A 20,706-nucleotide genomic window follows, 5' to 3' on the forward strand; every position below is an offset into this window, starting at 1 on the left:
TGCGGTTCGCTGCTCCAGGCCAATGGGAGCTGCCGGAAGCGGTGGCCAGTACATCCTTCAGCCTGCGCCGCTTCCAGAAGCTCCCATTGGCCTGGAGCAGTGAACCACGGCCACTGGGAGCCGCAATCGGCCGAACCTGCGGATGCGGCAGGTAAACAAATCAGCCCAGCACCCAGGGCTTTCCCTGCACAAGCGGCGGAACAAGTCTGGGAACCACTGTGCTAGACAGTGAAGTGTCAGGTATACTGTCTTTAAGAGGTTTCTGTAGTCAAAGGATGAAACATCTACTATATTATTTTTATTTATTTGTATTACCATAGCACCCAGAAACCCTAGTCATGGACCATGACCCCATTATTCTAGATGCTATACAAACCCAGAACAGCAGAGTGTCCTAAAATCATCATATTATGTTTGTTCTGATACCATGCCCCAGACCCTACCCAAAAACTACATACAAGTTTGCATTAATTCTGTTGAATAATATTCATATTTACTGAATGAAGAACTCTGGTTAGGACCAAACTGAAAACCATTCTCATTAGCTATGGGTAATATTGGTTATGACAGATCTAGCATGAAACAAAGTTGAGAAATTCTGGTTTGAAGACTCCCGTAGTCTACAGGGATGTGTGTGTTATTTCTCTCGACACAGCATATATGAGTGCATGTTTCTGAGGTCACCACAGACCTCAGAGGAAGTCATGTGATTTGAAAACTCCACATATGACTTTGAATTACCTCCCCGTCTTGATTAGAATGCAGCAGCCTCTATGTCAGCCTAACAGAAAACATCTTCATTTCACTGCAGCACTGAGCTGCCAAAGCCAGCCTCTCAAAAAAAAAAAAAAAGATGGCTTTCCAAAACACTTTGTTCCATGGTAATGATACAATTGGCACCCAGACACAGAACACAGAATGCTGTCAGCAAAACAGAGCACATTTGCAAGATTTATGCAGATGAATCCTAAGCACTTCAACCTCTTGTTGTTTCAGCTCCCAGTGAGATGCTTAAAAATATCACATTGAGGGTCAATTGGACACCCATCACAGGAATAAATCACCAACACCACCATCATTTTTCACTTCTTGAAAATAAGAAAAAAATATGGTTGCAGTGATCAAAACTTTAGGTAAATACAGTGATGTGTGGGATGGAGATGTCAGATCTAATTAAACATACAACATCTTAAGGGTGTATGAAAGAAGACGACTTTCAGTTTACCTGTAGTTGATCATTCATTGGACAATTCTCTTCTTTGCCAAAGTGGATTCCACTTCCTTTCTCATTGGCATGTCATGATGTTAGGATATTTCCTAGCAACAAATTTCACGGTCCATTCCTGCTCCCCTGGTGACCTGTGTGAAAAAGGGGATAATAAAAATAAATAAGAATTGCACTTTATGTATACAGAGCTTTTCATCCTGATGGACCCCAGAATACTTTACAATCTGTAAGCGTGAAAATCTCCTAACCCACTACTGAAATGCAGATGCCTCTGGAATGAAATCAGCAAGATTACTTTGACATCAGCTGTATCTAACTTCTTTTTAGGATAGGAAATGAAAAATAACTCCTTCAATTTGAAGTACAGTTTTTATGTTTATTGATTAGTTTTCTTAAAAGCAGAGCTGGATCAAGGTTTCCTGCAAACCCCGCCCCCCCCCGCCTGCAGTCCCGCCCCTGTTCCACCCATGGTCGTACCACATTCCTCTCCACATTGTGGCCCAGCAACCCGTTTGCTCCTTTCTGCCCCTCCGCCCCTACTATGGCCCCAAGACTGGAGAAACTCTGTCCCCCCACCACAGACCCAGGGCCACAGCTCCCCCAGCCCTGAGATCAGGCAGGGAGCGAGAACTCCTCAAATCTCAGAGCCACAGCTGATGTCCAGGCACTGGGGCTTCCTGTGCCACCCACACTTCTGCCAGAGAGCGGGGGCTTCCCCTGCCCTGCCCAGTGCTTCTGGCAGGACTCCGGGCTTTTGCCACTTTGCAGCAGATTTCAGCTGTGGGTAGGTGCCAGTTTTTCCAAGGCTCCTGGGAATGAGCCCTGTCTGTCCATTGGATAATCTGCTACTGCTTAAAAGGTGACAAACTTGTGCTGTATGGAGCTTGGCAAGAAGGGCTATGCACTTGGCAATGGCAGGTGGCTCTTACACATGTGTATTTTTGGCAGGAAATCATATCAGATACATCATACAATACAGCTGCAGAAAGAGACTTAAAGAACAGACTTCTTCATTCTATTGACAGTGTATAAATTACAGGTCTGTAGCATATTCCCACCCCCTACCCTAATCTTTTCAAAGTGTTTTATTGTTGTTGTTTTTTGCCTAAGAATGAGAAATTCCAGAGAAACTACAGTTGAACTGACCAAATCAGCTTTTCTCTAGGGCAGCCTTTGCACTACCCGAATGGCTGGAGACAGGACACTAGATGAGGAGGGCTCTGAGTTACTACAGATAATTTGCTCCTGGGTATCTGCCTGACAGGTCTAGCCCACATGCGCAGGGTCTAATTGATCACCATATTTGGGGATGGGAAGGAATTTTTCCCTACTTCAGATTGGCAGAGACCCTGGCTGGGGGGCGTCACCTTCCTTTGCAGCATGGGGCACGGTTCATTTGCAGGTTTAAACTAATGTCAGTGGTGAATTCTCTGTAACTTGAAGTCTTTAAACCATGATTTGAGGACTTCAGTAACTCAGCCAGAGGCTAGGGATCTATTTCAGCAGTGGATGGGTGAAGTTCTGTGGCCTGTAATGGGCCTAGAGGATCACAATGGTCCTTTCTGACCTTAAAGTCTATGGGACCACATTTAACACAGATCTGTTCACATTTTCCAAGATACTCTATATTTGCTTTGTTTTCCTTGGAAAGATAAAAATTGCCATGCTGGTTCTCATTACTGGCATATCACAGCTCAAACAATAGCCAATACCTAGTATTTTCAGGGAAGCAGAAAATGCATCTACCTAATGTGCAAGGCTTAACATGGAAAAAATATTTTCTGATCACACTAACAACCCTCTTTTCTACAGATCATCAGTTTATATCATGGAGAATCAGGTTTGATCATTGACTGACCTTATTATCATAGCTTGCTCTAGTGGAAATATTTATGAACTCTATTAGAATTCCTCATTCAGTTTCCTCTATTCATTGTTGATTGCTACTGACACTTTGTAGTTTCTACTGGAAGAGCTGTATCCCCTGTACCCATTGCTCTAAAACCTGGTTGCTAAATGGAACTCACAGGAACCAGTTTATTATTTGCAACAGGCATTTCCACTAAGGTATAGCTTAAAAAATATGTTACTTGTTAAATTTACTCAGTTGCCTACTTGGGCAGCCACTCTTCTAGTCACAATGGGAGAAATCATCCGCCATAAAAAAACAAGGAAGATTTATGGTGGGAAAATAGCTCAGTGAGGAAGGGGATATGTCCGAGTGTATCCATGATTACAACAATTCATAGGCCACACCACATGCTACCCTATCCTACCCATATATACAGAGCAGCTGCTGCAAAGTTTACTGACATTCTAAGGCTTTGGGGACAAGATTCTCCCAAAAACTGCCCCTACAGACAACCAGTTTACTCAGGCTCTGCACATGGTCCAAGATTTGGTCCCATGTTAGTATTAACATTTCAAACATTCCACTTACATTTGAAACCAAAGCAAAAAGTGAAGCCAAGGAAAGGTTATTAGAAAATGATCCTGTAACATATATTATGTTTAAGAGAAAATTATGAGAGCCAACCTTCCAGCAGGGAACAGGAAGGTATATTTCATCTTTCAATATTGTTTTATTAAAGCATAAATGAATTTCAAATCTTTTATTACATGTATCTGCCATCAGTATTTCATCTCCCGCAAGGATGTTACACAGCATCTCTGACAAATGCACACAAATGAAGGATAGAAATAGATCAGATGCAGTCCTGACTTCCAAACAAAATCACAGATTTTTCTTTCCTAGAGTAAGATATTAAATCCTGGTATAAAGATATTCATCATTGTCCCTTGATATTAAGAATGCCAAAGTGATGGGGAGATGATACTTTCTTTGCTTGAATGAAAACAAAGAAACCTCCTTTTAGTTTGAGATTTTCAGGTCTGGTCTCCAGTAAACAATTCCTGTCCTCAATCTCTTAATTAATGCATATCACCAAGATAAATAGCACCTAACATTTTGGAGTTAACAATATGTTAAATAATAATGCTAACTTTGTAACATGAACTCAAGTTAGTTGAGCTATTGTGCCATTATGATAAGCTTTTCATTATTTTTTATACTTCATGTGTATAGTGGTCACTATTAAGTCATCTTGTATCCACAGTTATCATGCCTTTGCCCAAAAATTAAGAGGTGGGATGGTCTAGTGGTTAAGGGACTGTGCTGGGACTCAGAAAATCTGTGTTCAGTTCCTAGTTTTGTCACTGATTTCCTATGTGACTTTGGGAAAGTTGCTTAGTTTTTTTATGCTTCAGTTCAATACCTGTAACATGGGAATAGTAATACTTCCTTTCACCCATCCGTTGTCCAACTTCTGCATTTAGACTGTAAACGCTTTGGGGTAGGGCCTGTGCGTTACAATGGATTTGTAAAATGCCTGGCACAACAGTGGCCTCTAGATGACACCACCACCACCACCACCACCAACAAATCCTTCTTACGGTTACTCAGGTGTTACTTGATCAATGTAACTTAGCACATGTAACTAAGCACTCAGCAATGGTGTATAGCTGCAAGTTCATTTACTAGATAATTTGAACTATTAGTAAAGGATTACTAAACCCAGGCAGTGAAGATTACCAGCAAGTGGGAATTCTTGACTTTTTAATAGCCACGTGTAAACATATGCCTATTTTAAAAAACAAATCAAGATCAAATCTAGCTTTTGTGAGGGGGGTTTCTTGCTTTACTACGTTTCATATTTGTGAAGAGTATATGGGACCGTCTTTCAGGGAATGAGTAAAATCCAAATTCAATATCAATCTTCCAAAACATCTGAAAATACTACATAGTGATCCTAATACTACAAGAACCCACTAACCAGACTTCCAAACTATCAGGTTACGGGTAAGAATAGCTCAGATAATAGTAATTTTAAATTGGACTAACTAACTGTAGCTAGATAATCGATTGCAGCCTGTATGCATTTTATATTTGGGAATAAAAAACATAACCTCAAAACTATCTTGGTTTGTAGGGTAGGGGTAGCCTTGATTATGTAGAAGGGGGATAACATTTCATATTCTGCAGGGCAGGGTTGGAACACCTGAGGCTTCCCAGGGTATGACAGGGACCATGTACTTCCTTTTGTAGGAAGGGAAGGGACTCTATACCCAATTGTCTTGCTTTGAAAACCGGATTATTCCATACTTTCTTTCCAGTTTCAGTGATTAAAGATAGAATGTTATTCTTAAGAAAGGTATTGTGCATTCTGGGTTTCAATCTCTTGCTCATACTTCCTGTTCTGTTTACTTTAGAAATGTTTTCAGCCTCAAGAAAATCACAAAGCCAGTTTCCATTGTTGTTTATATCCCCTTTTAATTGTCAAACAAACTTATTTTGAGATACATAGAGAAAATACAATTGAATTTAAAGTCTCTATAGCAAATTTCCTGAAACTGGCTTTCAATGTCACTTATATTACACTTGGAAAGTGCTACTAAAGTGAGCACTTAAATATCCTTAACCTCAAAACAGATACTTCATGGCTCATTTCTCCTTCCGTTGCATTCCCAGAAACTCAGCTCCTGATCCTTCTTTTCCAGCTGGTCAAGCGTAGCAGTCTTTGAGGAAAGACTGACCTTTCATCCATCAGCAGCACACACACGGTTTCTTATTTTTTTTTTAATGGGAGGGGGTTTATAACACATACCACTCTCCACTGTATTTCAATCAAAACCTGTCGTCCAAATCACTTCAGCTCACTTTGTGGCCCTTGCATTTCAGATTCTGATTGGGCCATGCTTTCTGGCAGTTTGACAAGAGGATGTGATCCATCACCAGCTTCTGTTTTCTGCTTTATAAACATTGATGTCTCAATATGAATCTCACTTGGGCTCATCTTTTAACCAGCGCTGCCACAGAGACTACGCTGTTTGGAAAGGCTGAAGTATTCATCTTTCCCTGTTTTCTATTTAAATAGAGTAAGAGGCAATAGCTGTACCTTCATATTCCCTACAGAAATACTCAGCCACATTCTGCTTTTGTGTCACCCTGGCGTAAACTGAGAGAAACTCCATTGTATTATGTTCTCTGATTAATGGAGTTTTAAATTTGAGTTAGAGACATGGAAAATCCAGAATTGTGCATGTGTGTGAAATTACAAATGTGAATTATCCAAAACACTAATAAATAAAATAAAATAAAATAAAAGCAACAAACAATACATAATCTTTTATGAACTTTTCCAGAACATATATATATGGCACTATATTACCCATGTGCATTCGTCTAATACAGGGCATCTGATTTTCACCAAAGTCTTGCTTGTTTTAGGAAATTAGGTAATTTTTTTTTCAAGTTAAGTTCAGAAGACACAAGGTCAAATTCAAACAAGTTGTAGTCGACTCAGTGGGATTTAAACCCATGATTCTTATAAGTATTACTCTCTTGGTCTTACTACCAGCTCAGGCAACCTTCAGGAATTGTCACAGTTATAAAACTTGCATTAAATACACACTTCTTTCTCTTTTCTAGACATGGAAAAAGGATTAAACTTGTTTCTTAGCACTCCAACTTTGACAAGGGCATTTAGCATAATCATCCATGCACATTCAATCAATTAGTTTCAGCTGTAAGCTCTCTTTTATTCTGTTTAATGTTGAGTGTTTCCCTTTTTGATCCCTTTTCTATTTATATTGATTAGTCACAGTAACTTTTTTTAAAAAAAAAACATAACCTGCAAAACAGAAAGAAAAAAAAAGGCAAAAGAAAACCCTTGAAACTCACTCTTTTCATCTTTCCATTTCAAATAATAAAATCATAAAAGTTAGAGACTTGAAAGATCGATGAGAGCATCAAACCCATATCCTGGCCAATGGGGGCATCCATCCCACCTAGACCCAGATCTCAGGGTGTCATCTTGGCACGTAATAGCAGCTGCCCCTTGTTAGGAGGTCTGCTGCGGGTCAGTTTCTGTTGAAGTTATGGACCTATACATAAAAATAGCCCTCAGAGGAGACAAGCTTCTTCTTATTTCATCTTCATGCCTGCAAACATAACATTTCATGCTCTCCATATCAATCAATTGCAAAGATAGTGCTTTGAGAGTTCATTTGTGTGCTTACTAAAGATGTTCTTTAATCATTTGATAAACACCTATGGTGGAGCAGAATGTGAAAATCATGCAAATTTGAAATGCACACCGACAATATAAAAATTGTCTCATATAAGTACAGCATAGGAATACAGGACACAGGACTGGAAGGGACCTCCTGGGTCATGAAGCCCAGTCCCCTGTTACCTCAGCAACTCCGTCAAATAATCATACTTATAAAATTATCAATCTCCATCTTAAAACTAGTTTGGTTGTTTGCCCCCACTACTTGTATTGGGAGATTGTTCCAGAACCTCACCACTCTAATGGTTAGATTCTTTCTTAGTTCCAGCATAAATTTATTTATAGCCAGTTTATAGCAATTTATTTTTCTGCCAATATTGTCATTTAGCTTAAACCCTCTTCTTCCTCTCTGGTGTTTAGCCCCTTTATGTATTTATGGGGAGCAATATGTGGATTTTAAATTTGCAGTTTCCAAAAGTCTTCAGTGAAGTGGACAACTAGAGAATTAGGGTGATCGATTTTATAGGGACAGTCCTGATATTCGGGGTTTTTTCTTATATAGGCACCTATTACTCCCCAACGCATGTCCCGATTTTTCACACTTGCTATCTGGTCACCCTACAGAGAACAGACTAACTGACTCAAAGGCAGGCTTATAAACTATGTTTTTTTGGATGGTGCATAGTATGGCTGCTTCCTCATTACCATTATTCTATTAGAATACCTTTTCTTACAATTGCTTTGAAATGGATTATTTATTTATTTTCCCGGGCCTCCATGCTTCCTGATATTGCCATTCACTCCTGATAAGTTTCAGGCATATTTTTTCTTTCTATTCCCCCATCCCTTTCAAAAATGAAGCAATCGGCAAGACAACAGTAGTTAATTTTGTTTTTACCACTGATGCATTCATCTTGGGTCTGATTCTCCGCTGCCCAGCACCTTGTGTAGTCAGTAATACCTGTGCAAAGTGAATACAATGTAGATGTATAATGCTACCACATCAGAATGGGAGCATTTTAAACCCAGTTTACACATGTATAATGATTACTTATATTGAAAGGCAGTGTGAAGAGTGCCATATTCAATTAAGGTAAGTGGTAAGGGTCTTATCTTCAGATCTTAGCCAAAAGATAACACCAGCAGTGGAGCATCCCCCTAAACAGAAAGTGACGCAGTCTAGATAGAGAGTAGGCTTTAATATATTTATATTCTCTGCAGCAGAATGGGTTTCCTTGGAGATCTCCCGTTCAAACGATGACTAGTCCCATTCCCCTTAGCCACAAAAAGGTGACAACAACAGCCTGACATGTTGGGTAGCAAGACGGAATGGAAATCAATAGAATGCAATGTAGCTGAATATTGGTAGGAAAGCCTTTAAGAAAAGGTTGACGCATGCATTTGCCCTGAAATAACTAATTCAGTTGTCATTCACACTTTCTGTTATTTCAGTGCAAGTCTGTGCGTGGACATTCCTTTTTCAGTTTCAGGCAAGGGTGAAAGTGGGCCGATATGGCGTACTGGTAAGAAGCCGGTACTGGCCCGTACGCAGCCCACATTAAAGCACGGCCGCCCCTTTTGCCTCTCCCATCTGTGGCCCTGCCGGTAGGGCCACTGACAAGGGAGGTGGAAGCACCGAGGTTAAAGCGCTGCTGCAGCAAAGGACCCTCCTTAAAGCGCGGCTGCGGCCGCGCTTTAACGTCGCTGCCCCTTCCCCCCAGCCCTACCAGCAGGGCCCCCGACGAGGGAGGCAAAAGGGGCAGCGACATTAAAGGAGGGGCCATTGCCACGGCAGCACTTTAATGTCATTGTCCCTTTTCCCCCACTGGGCCGCTGACAGTGGGGGGGCAAAAGGAGCAGCTGACCCAGGGACAGCAATTTAAAAGGGCCCGGGGCTCCCAGCCACCGCTGCTACTGCGGCACCAGCTGGAGCCCCGAGTCCTTTTAAATAGTCGCCAGAGACACAGGTGGCGGGGGCCAGGCAGCGTGGATGGGCTGGCTGGGGGAGGCTGACCCCTAGCTCCGCCCCTTCTGGGGGCCGGAGCCAGCCCCTGGAACCAGTAAGAAATTAATGTTACTTTTCACCCCTGGTTTCAGGGCACCCTATACTGATTTAGCTTAAGTTATTTTTGTACTGACAAGCTAAGTCAAAACATGGTACTTTTATTCTGAAATATAAGTGTACACAAATAACTGAAGGCATGCATTACAACTGAATTGGTCATTTCAGAGCAAATTTGCATGTGGACAAGCCTTAATTCCTCATCATACTATTCTGTGCTAGACCCTGTTAGCTTAGGAAAAAGAGGTACAGTAGGTCCCCTCACTAGAGAGAAGGAAAGGCTCCAGACAAAGACAAAAAATGTGTTCATGATTATTATTTATGTATGTGAAGACTGAAACTTCATCTTTGACACTATGATTGGCACATGAATTGTTTTTCACTTCTCAAGGCAAGCCAGTCTCTAATTTTATATTGAATGTGAGAAAATAAAGATGGCTTAAACCAAAAAGATCCTAATGTGTAAGTGGTTTGAAAAATAAGCTTCATATTTATTCATTAGCAACTGTACTATCTAAATCACAATATATTTATATACACAAACTTCCTATACGCATAGAACACTTTATTCCATATCTAATTCACATTAAGATAATTATCTTATTATAAGAAATGCATGCATCTGGATAAATAATACTTAAATAAATAGCATCTTACAATACAGATTATCTTGAAGTTGTGTTAATTACTATTACATTGTAATAAAGCATTGTAAATAGCATTGGATGATACTTTTTACAATTATTATTATTTTATCCTTCCTTTATGGTCAGATACTGATCCGCATTACAAACGTATTGGACAGACCAATACTAGCTTGTGCACTTCTCTTAATATAAGATAGATACTTGCTATTGGCTAGGTCAGATGGAATCTCATCTTGCTGCCCATATAACTTAGATATGTCTGGTATTAACTAAGCAACTTGAACTCTTCCAGCACTGTTCAATTTTTTCCTGTTGGCATAAGTAGTTTTACTACTTTTAATTTTTTCCTACATATTTCCTAGTGTAATTAATCCATACACAGCAAATATCAGACACATCACTCATATATCCCTCTTGAGCTGGGTCTAGAACCTGGTCCATTGGTGTTGAAAACATAGGCTGATTTATATATAATGACCTGGCAAAGAAAGTCTACAAGAAATAATACCAGAGAGCACAGCTGTTTAACGGAGTGGACATTCTTTTTTTACATTAATGTCACAGCATCCCTTTAGAAATTGTGGATTGGGTTAAAAAGTACAGAGAAACACTTCAAGTTAGTTATTTGCTCTCCCTTATCTTTGTTTCACTTAAAGTTCCATTCAGAGTGTAAAACCACAAATCTGCTTTTCTTAAAAAAAAAAATGAAATAGAGGAGGGGGAAAATGTAAGGATAAAAAAACCCCAGCAGTTTCCTTTAAGAAAGGCACTGAGAAAAGCACATCAGCCCCTTTTGTCCTTGAGTCACCACAGAGGTGAATAATTAGTTCAGCATTCTGAAAACCTTATAATCAGGATGTTTGCATGATGCAGATGAACTGAGGATTAGACATTACTGTCCCTGGGAAAATGAACTCGAGAAAAAAGATCAGCATACAATGCATCGATTCCCCAGGCAGTCAGCAGAAAATGAACATATATTGACCAATGAGTGGAATAATGGTTTTGTTGACAATCTCTGCACTGAGTGGAGAAACAAAGAGAGAAAAAGAAAGTAAAAGTCATCTCTCTATCGAGGACTCTCCCTCCCCAGCCTCTCCTTCACCTCTCTCCACCACTGCTATCATCCTTTGGACATGCAGATGGGCCAGATGGCCACAGAGCAAGGCTGGTATGACAGTTGTGAACACAGCAGCTTGTTTTCCCTTCTGGTCACAACATCCAATCTTACGTAATGTGAAAATGTTTCCCTCATTGGCTGGAGATAAAAATGGGGAGGATAGTCTTTCTATGCCAAATTGCTCAATAGCTCATTGCAATGATTTAATATTCATTTGGGTCATCCCCTAGCTCTTAATAGGATTGGATTTAATTGTGGTTGCAAATTATTATTGGGTTCAGGGGCCAAATTTATCCCTGGTGCAACCTTATTGGCCTTGAAGAGGTAAAATAGGCCCAACCTGTGAATTTCATGTAGCTCCTCTACATTCATACATTCCAAACTTACAGTTAAAAACAAAGCACAGTTTTTGAGAGAACTGGGGAGGGAGGGAGGCAAAAAATATGACCAAAGGGGGAAAAGAACAGGCAGAATAAAGGACAAAGTTGAGTATCACCGCTCTTTCTTCAGCCTAGGAACTGAACTTTTTAGCACAAACTGAAATCATTTGGATTCAAACTTTTAGCAGCCATGAAAGGAGATATACTCAGCCCAAAGTGTTTTATGCAGTTACCATATTTGTTCCAGGCTGCACTGATAAATCAATTTTGTCACTTGGCTACCTTTATGCTCTTTCAACTTGTTCCCATAGAGCAGGTGGCAGGACAACAATCAGTTCTTGGCAAAGAAGGGATGCTTCATGGTAGTTACTCTTATAAGTGCCTCTGATCTGGGAGCTCCTACCCAGAGTGTGGTTGGCAAGAGAAGGATGGTTGGTAGAAAGTCTTGTGCTCTGGAAGCTCATTCATGAAGTTGTGGTTGGCAACAGAGAACCAACCAAGGGGAGCATCTAGTTCTTTTATTCTCCCTGAGTTCTAGGGCTGCAAATCCAAAGATAAGGGCTTTTCTTGGCTGACCACTGTCTGTTGACTATCCTCCAGAGTCAGGCCCCAAAGCATGGGCTCTTCTGGGCTAGCATTATTTGCTTTTGTTAATGCTGCTGCACATCAAGCATCCATACTCAAAGAGCTGTCCACAGTGATGCCTTAGGTCTTCCTTCTGTTGAATACAGCTAATTTAGAGCCCAACAATGTGTATCAGTATATTCTATTCTTTTCCATAATGGTGTGTTTTGAGAGTTAACTACTTAACATTGTGAGGTTCTGTAGGAGTGGTAATTTTTCTAAAATCCATTAAAAATACCCAGATTAAATGGCTGTTGACACCTTGGAGCTATGCATAAATTATGAATATGGGAATGATTACATTCTGAAATTGCAATGATCATAACAGCAGCATTGGCCTTGCTATTTCCAGCCTGGCCATCAGCTGGCCATTTCAGGAATCTTATAAGAAAAATATTTTTGTGTGTGTGACATCTACCTCAGTTTTGAAAATGTATATATGGGTTTGAATAGTTTGTAGGTCCAGATGAATTATTAATTGCTATTGTTCAACCATTGTATAAAATACAATAAATTTGTGAATTGTTCACAAACCAATCCTGATTTCTGTGACCATCTTTATTATTTAGAAATAGTCACCAAATCATTCAGCCAAACGTTTTTCAGCTTATGGCTTGTTCATAAACTGCTGTCGCTAGTCATTATTTGTGGTGTCTGACTTGCTTCCTAAGTCAAATGACATGACCAAAGTGAACCTATTGGAATGATGTCTGCCTGAGTCTGCAGAAAGCAGTAAAGAATATGTGTCTGAGGAGCATAAACTGCCCAATGCATCTCAGTGTGGTGTTAACTCAAAACTTTACTGATCAGGGGAGCTCCATTAACCTCACCCCAGGAGGAGATTGTGCACATGGCAAGAGAAGAAAAATGAGGCAGGCTAACCCACCCACCTCAACAGAAATCCTCTGATTTCTGGGGTAAGTGCTGTGGGGACCACCACTGCTGATCCTGAAGGGAGGAGGCTCCTAATCTATAAAGGTAGAGAAGATGTCCCATGTCACTGAATCTACCTCTCTAGGAGGAGAGGTAGACCCATGCCCACTCAAAGGAGAACAGGGTCACAGTCTGAGGTCAGAGCCAGGAGGGCCTATGTCATCATTTTCTTAGGGCCCCGATCACCTTAATCTAGCACTGATGACATACTTTCTAGGAAGAATAATGAATAGTGAGAAACAAATGTCAATAACCTTGTTAGTAAACTAATCCCCCTGGTTACCCACAAATGTGGGGTTTTGTCTGAATGAAGAATAACCCATCTTCAAATATGTGTGGGGAAAAGACACGTTTGAATAATGTCTTCAAATATTGAACAGCCATTAAGTAGTTAAATGATTATTTCTGAACATGATTTTGTAATATTTTGGCAGCTCCAACACACAGACTTTAAAGCCAGAAGGGACCATCGTGATCATCAAGTCTGATTTCCTGCACATTGCAGGAGACACAACTTCTCCCGCCCCCTCCTGTAGTAGGCTCATAAGCTCTGGCTGAGTTACTGAAGTTCTCAATCATGATTTAAAGACTTCAAATGCTTTACTGAAATCCAGTTAGATTAGATCTACTGCAATTCCTTTTTTTTTTTTTTTTTTTTTTTTTTTAGAAAACCAGTTATTTTCTCAAAGAAAGATCCCAGTGGTCTGGCACAATCTACTTTTTGTAAAACCAATTATTGTTTACCTCTATGTCCTTAACTACTTTCTCTTTCAAAATTTGTTCCAAGACCTTGCATACAACTCAGGTCAAACTAATGGTCCTGTAGTTTCCCAGATCACTCTTTTCCCTTTCTTAAAAATAGGTAGTATATTAGCAATTTTTCAGTTATAGGGTATGTTTATGGATTCTCATTAAAAATCTCTACTATTGGGCTTGCAATTTCATGTGCCAATTACTTTAATATTCTTGGATAGAGATTATCCAGGCCCCATGATTTGGTTCCATTAAACTGTTTGAGTTTGACCTCCACCTCGGATGTGGTAATTTCTACATCCATATCCTTATTTCCATTAGCCACCCTGCCACTATTCATAAGATTCTCATTACTCTTATTAAGATCTCAGCAAAAGTATTTGGTTAGATGTTAAGCCATGCCTAGGTTATCTTTACTCTCCACCCCAACTTCCATGCTTTGCGGTTCCACTTCTTTCCTTGTTTTCTTTTTATTAAAATGGCTATAGAACCTTTTACTATTGGTTTTAAATTTCTTTTGCAAAGTCCAACTCCCCTTGGCTTTTGGCAGTTCTTAATTTTTCCCTACACTTTTTGACCTCCAAGAGATAGCTTTCCTTGCTGATCCTCCCATCTTCCATTCCTTGAAGGCTTTCTGCTTTCTCTTAATAAGCAGTTTGGGATGCTTGCTCATCCAGTTTGGCCTGCAACCCTTCTGTATGAGTTTCCCCCCTTGCTTGTCATGCAGGTTTCAGATGGCTTCTGTAACTTTGACTTAAAATAACTCCAAGCCTCTTCCACATTCAAATCGTTGAGCTCTTCAGTCCAATCTAATCAGCTTCCTAACTAATTCCCTTCATGTTTTAAGCTTTACCCTTTTGAAATCAAGGACCTTAGTTGTAGACCTACTGTTGTTTTTCCATTCAATTTAGTTGAAACTGAATTAGCTCACGATCGCTTGAACCAAGAATGTCCTCTACAACCAGTTCTTCTATGAGGTCCTTGCTACTTACAAATACTAAATCTAAAATGATAACTCCTTGTGTTGGTTCAGTAGCTATTTGGTGAAGATATATATCAGTTATCACAACCAGAAACATCTGGGCCCTACCATTATTAGTAACACTTGTCCTCCAAACTATATCTTGCACAGTAAAGTCTTCCATAATCACATAATTCCAAGTAATATTTATATCCTTAATAATATTGGAGAGATTTCTATCCATGTCTAACCTGGATCCTGGAGGTCTGTAGCAGACCCCAACCACTATACCAGTGGAACCCTTGTTATCTTTCTTCCTCAAAATGATTTTGATCCAAATAAATTCTGTTTTATTCATTCCATCACTTCTAATTTCTTGACAGTGTGAGTCATCATTAAGATACAATGCTACTCCACTACCTTTACCTTTATTTCTGTCGTTCCTGAACAACACATAACCTTCAATACCTGTGCTCCAGTTATTACTACTATTCCACCAGGTTTCTGTTATCCCTATAATACCTGGTTTCACTTCCTGTACCAGTAGTTCTAATTCCTACATTTTCTTTCAGGCTCATCTCACTGGTATACATACATTTTAGTTGTTTCTCCTTGGCTTCACTCTGGTTCCTCACCCTATTATGTACAGTCATTCTACTGCCGGTATCACCTACCTGCTGTTAATGTTATTGGTACTGCCACTATCTTTCCTCTTGAAGTCCATTCACCTACTCTCTGTTGTTCCTTTCTCTTTTGCTGTAACCTCCCTCACTTGATTTTCCTCACACTCAACATTAGAAACAGTCATGGAGATTACACGAGCATCTCCAAACCACCTCCCCCAAATTCCTAGTTTAAAGAGCTCAGGTAAGTATCCAAACCTGTGTTTGATTATCCAGATAGAACCTGTAAACCTTAAGTTTGCCTGCTACAGTTGGCTTGACATTCACAAATTTCCTTCTCTGAGGATCTCCTGGAATGGTTCTTTAACATGTTTTTTAGGAAATACAACTGGTTTCTGAAGTACTAAACTCTATGAAAAAAAGAAACCCTGTAGGCACACTGACATGTGTCCCTCCCCCAACCCCATCCTCTTGACCCATATGGTACATGCCCCTTCTTCATTGATTAAATATATCAAGATAGCCACTCCGATGATTGTGTACACCAGTCTAGTAATCAGCCCTCAGGAAATAGTCATTGAAAAGGTTTATCCTAGCCTGCCTCCCAAGTGATATAAGAGTTTCCCAAGAGTTTCTGTAACTTAATACTGTATGCCAGTGGCAAAAGTAAGAGAGGTTAAGCTGTGTGAAGAGCAATTTCTCCAGATCATAGAAAGAAAGGGAAAGTGAGTAGGTGAGATGATATTACAAGATCATGGAGTCTGCACACCACCAAGGAATCGGGGGTACGGGGTTAAAAGCCAAAAAGCCCATTGCGTGAGGGTTGGCTGTCTCATTACAGCTCTGCTATTGGTGCCAATGGAACAATTCTAAACACTTTGTGCTTGGTCGTAATTTGTACTATGGGGTGTAGGCTGCTGCTATCTAGTCATTTTACAACTGGAGGAAAACAACAAAAATGAACACATTCACTAGTCAAGGAATTAAAGGTAAAATGAACCTATACAGCTTAAATTTATTAAATAAGAAATCTTGACAAAATTGACATAAAAATAAATAAATAAAACCTTTAACAGCTACATGTTTTTCTGAAGAATAAATAACACTGCTGGAAAGGAAAGGACAGCTGACCATCAGGAATTTTAGTTTCAGCCACCTGGCAGTAGGAAATAAGAGATTCTAGTATTGAAGAGGCACTTTATAAACCCTGGTGGGAGATTTGTACCTTTTAACTTTCTCAAGTAACTATTTGCTGCATTCATTCACATTACTTCCTCTTACCGATTTAATACAATATATAGTACTGAAATTGTAATAAATTATGTTCTTCTGATGGATGTGACTGTGATATAGTATAGAATTGATAAAAAGAGTGATTCCTGTTCATAAAAGAGGTAATATACCCTTTTCTGAGATGTGCTCTTAATGAATCAACCGTATACTGCCAATTAGTCTTCTCTGCATGGAAAAAATACAGCACATGAGGCAGCCATGCAATTCCCTCCTCCCAGCATTTCTCAGTCCCAACCTTGGTGAAAACTGATTTCCGCTGGGGTCAGGAAAACAATTGCCGTCACCAGCTCCCTCTTCCCTAAATAGCATTATGGGCCTTGGATTAGTTTGCCTGTCTGTTTGAGGAGTTGCAGGGAGAGGAGGTATAAATGGACATTCACCTTCTTTTGAGCTATCAGATATTGGTCATCAGTCGAGACAGAAAACTGAATTTGGGGAGTCAATCATCTGATCTGATATGGCAATAACATGTTTTGTACTGTATTTTCTGTCGGTCTTGAAGTTTACCACCAGAGAGTTGAGTTTGAAAAATTGTTGCCCAGGTTTGAATCATTGTTTTTCATATGCCCAGAAATATCTGTACAAAATGATACAGAGGCACAAAGTGTCAGCAATGTATCTCAAGCATCACACCTCAACACTTTAGCTATACATCACCCATTATCTATCTATTGCACATCTCCTGACACATCATAGAATGATTCACAGAGCTAAAATAATACTCATAAAAATACCTGAATTTCATGCTGCATTGACAGCCATGGAGATGAAGTCCTCTATTCAGTCACAGAATAGAGACACCATGAGTAGCTGTACTACAGGCTTCCTTTAACCACACCACCCACCTGGCTATAGAGGTACCATTGTTAAAGATAAGAGGCTTATTCAATTTCCAGAATGTTAAGTGCCAACATTTTCAAACGTGACTGAAGATTTTGGATGACTTACCGTTTGGGAGCCCAAACTCAGATACCTGGAACCTAATTTTCAGCGATGAGCAACAGCATCTTACATTGTCTCAAAATGAAATAGTTGGTACTTAGCTACTCTGAAAAATGAGACCCTGGGTGTCTTGGATCAGGCACCTCAAAATTAAGGAACCCCAAATTAACAGCCATTTTTGAAAATATGGGCTTAAATCTTTCATGTTTCTGCTGAGACTTCCAAGAAAGGTGAACCCTAAAATAACTGCTCACCATGAGAAAGCTGTCCTTCCATAACAAGGTGGAAGCATTTGCAGGGAGAAATTTGCATTACCCCTTTCTGAATTCTGTCCATTCTGGGAACAGAAAGTTTTGTCTTCCAGATCTGTCAACACAGTATCTTTCACCAACATTATATTCAATTAAAATTCAAAATAAAAAGATGACAGGACCATTGACCTCTTGTATAAGACAAACCATAGAACTTCCCTAAAATAATTCCTAAAGCATATCTTTTAGAAAAATACACCCAGTTTTGATTTAAAAATTTCCAGCAATGGAGAATCCACCATAACTCTTGGCAAATTGTTCCAATTGTTAATTACCCTCACTATTAAAAGTTTACTCATTTCCAGTCTCTGTTTCCAGCCATGGGATGATGTTATACTTTGTCTCTCATACTGAAGATCCTATTATCAAATATTTGTTCCCCACGTATGTACTTACAGACTAATCAAGCCACTCAATCTTCTCTTTGTTAAATTAAATAGCATGAGCATTTTGAGTCTATCCCTATAATGCAGGTTTTCTAATCCTTTATATTATTCTCATGGCTCTTCTCTGAACCTTCTCCAATTTATCAACATCTTTCTTGCATTGTTGGTACCAGAATGGACTCAATATTCCACAGTAGTCACATCAGTACCAAAAATACAGTTAAAATAACCTCTACTACTTGCGATTCCCCAGTTTATCAATTCAAGGATCCCACTTTAGACCTTTTTGGTCACTGCATTGCACTGGGAGCTAATGTTCAGCTGATTGGCCCCCAAAACTCCCAATTTTATTTCAGAATCACTGCTTCCCAGGATAGAGTCCCCCATCCCCTAAGTATGGCCTACATTTTTTGTTCCTATATTCTATGTTAGATAAGTCTGAGGCAAATATGCTATTGTGGGCATAATTCTGATCTCAGTTATACTTGTGTAAATCATGAGTAACTCCACTGAGATCAGTGGGGTTACCCATGTGTAAAAGCAGAGTAAGTGAAATCAGACTCAGAACATCAAAATGGCCATACTGAGTCAGACCAAAGTATCCTGTTTTCTGACAGAGGCCAATGCCAGGTGCTTCAGAGGAAATGAACAGAACAGGTAATCATCAAGTGATACATCCCCTGTCACCCACTCCCAGCTTCTGGCAAACAGAAATAAGATATAGGGCTCCCCATAGGGCTAATAGCCATAATCCTATCCTCCATGAATTTATCTTGTTATTTTTTAAGTGCTGTTATAGTCTTCACCTTCACAACACTTCCTTATTTAGTTTCTCCACATCAGTCATGATTTTATAGACCTCTATCATATCCCCCTTTAATCGTCTCTTCCAAGCTGAAAAGTTCCAATCTATTAATCAGTTCTCATATGGAAGCCCTAAACACTTTTGTTTCCCTTTTCTGTACCTTTTCAAATTCCAATATATCTTTTTTGGAGAATGGGTGACCACATCTGCATGCAGTATTCAAGTGAGCATACCGTAGATTTATATAGAGGCAATAGGATATTTTTTGTCTTATTAGCTATCCCTTTCTTAATGATTCCCAACATTCTGTTAGCTTTTTTGGCTGCCGTTGCACATTGACTGGATGTTTTCCGAGAACTATCCACAACTACTCCAATATCTCTTTCCTGAGTCATAATAGCTAATTTTTTATTTATAGTTGGAATTATGATTTCCAATGTCCATTACTTTGCATTTATCAACACTGAATTTCATCTGCCATTTTGTCACCCAGTCACCCAGTTTTGTGAGATCCCTTTGGATTCAGGTCCAGAGTTTCCACCTCATCAATTGTGAATATTGTACAAAAGAGAATTAAGCCAGCATTCTGAAAAAAATAAATAAATCAGTTAGCCCCAAATCTGACGGAAAAGATTCAAATTCAGTGGTAGGAAATGTTGTGTGCCAAGTTTCTTTCGATTCCATTTATACTCCAAACTTACATTTCCAGAATGATATCTCTGCCTTGAATCTAGCCCATCTTCTTTCAGTGTTCACCTGAATTCTTTTTTTCTTTAACTCAAGTTTATGATCTAAAAATTCATTGCCCACTTGTTTCAACTAACGAGGCATGCCCTATAAAACATGAATTGTTTAAGCAGCACATTTAGGACACACATATAAAGGTGAAGTGCAGGTTCTACAGGGCTTTGTCCTTGGTTCCCTTCTCTTCTCCTTCCACATCTTCTCTCTCAGTATCCTTGTCCACAAACAAATTCAGCTGACAACTCACAGATCTCACTCTCAACTCCAGATTTGTCTTCTACTGTCCAAGCTAAACCCTCAGCTTGATTCTCTGACATCTCTTCATGGATGTCTGGCTTAAGCAAACCAGAGCTCTTACATTTCCTGCCAAGCCATCCCCAATACCTGCTTTCTTGATCAATGTGGTTAACACCAGCTACTGCCTGTAATTCTGGCCAGTAATCTGGGTATAATCTTTGACTCTCACGTCTCTAAGTCCTCACATCAAGGCTATATCTAAATCTTGCCAATTCTTTCGGAATAACATATCTAAGATATGGACTTTCTCATCTATCCACAGAGCTAAAACTCTAACCCAGGCCGTCATCATCTTGCATCTTCATTACTGCACTATCATTTTCTCTGGCCTTCACAAATACAATCTTGCCTCACTCATATCCATTTTGAATGCTACTGCAAGGATCTTTTTGACCATGTCACCCTTCTCTTTACATCGGATCCGCTTTCTCTATGGTATCTAAAATAAGCTATTTGTCTTCACTTTCAAGGCCCTTCATGACCTATCCTCCCCCATAGCTGTCATCTCTCATTCACTATTGCAGTG

At 39.6% G+C, this 20,706-nt stretch overlaps 1 protein-coding gene across 9 annotated transcripts in view; it reads right to left on the reverse strand.

The window, feature by feature from the left end:
* LRRC4C (leucine rich repeat containing 4C) overlaps positions 1-20,706 on the reverse strand; it is an 856,114-nt gene that overhangs the window by 371,199 nt on the left and 464,209 nt on the right. For all 9 annotated transcript variants that reach the window (XM_048853297.2, XM_075129530.1, XM_048853288.2 and 6 more), the window contains one exon: positions 1,226-1,359. The gene's annotated coding sequence lies outside the window, so the exon portion shown is untranslated. The remainder of the gene's footprint in view (positions 1-1,225; positions 1,360-20,706) is intronic.

Source organism: Caretta caretta, chromosome 6 (assembly GCF_965140235.1).
Source record: "Caretta caretta isolate rCarCar2 chromosome 6, rCarCar1.hap1, whole genome shotgun sequence".
NCBI classification, from domain to species: domain Eukaryota; kingdom Metazoa; phylum Chordata; order Testudines; family Cheloniidae; genus Caretta; species Caretta caretta.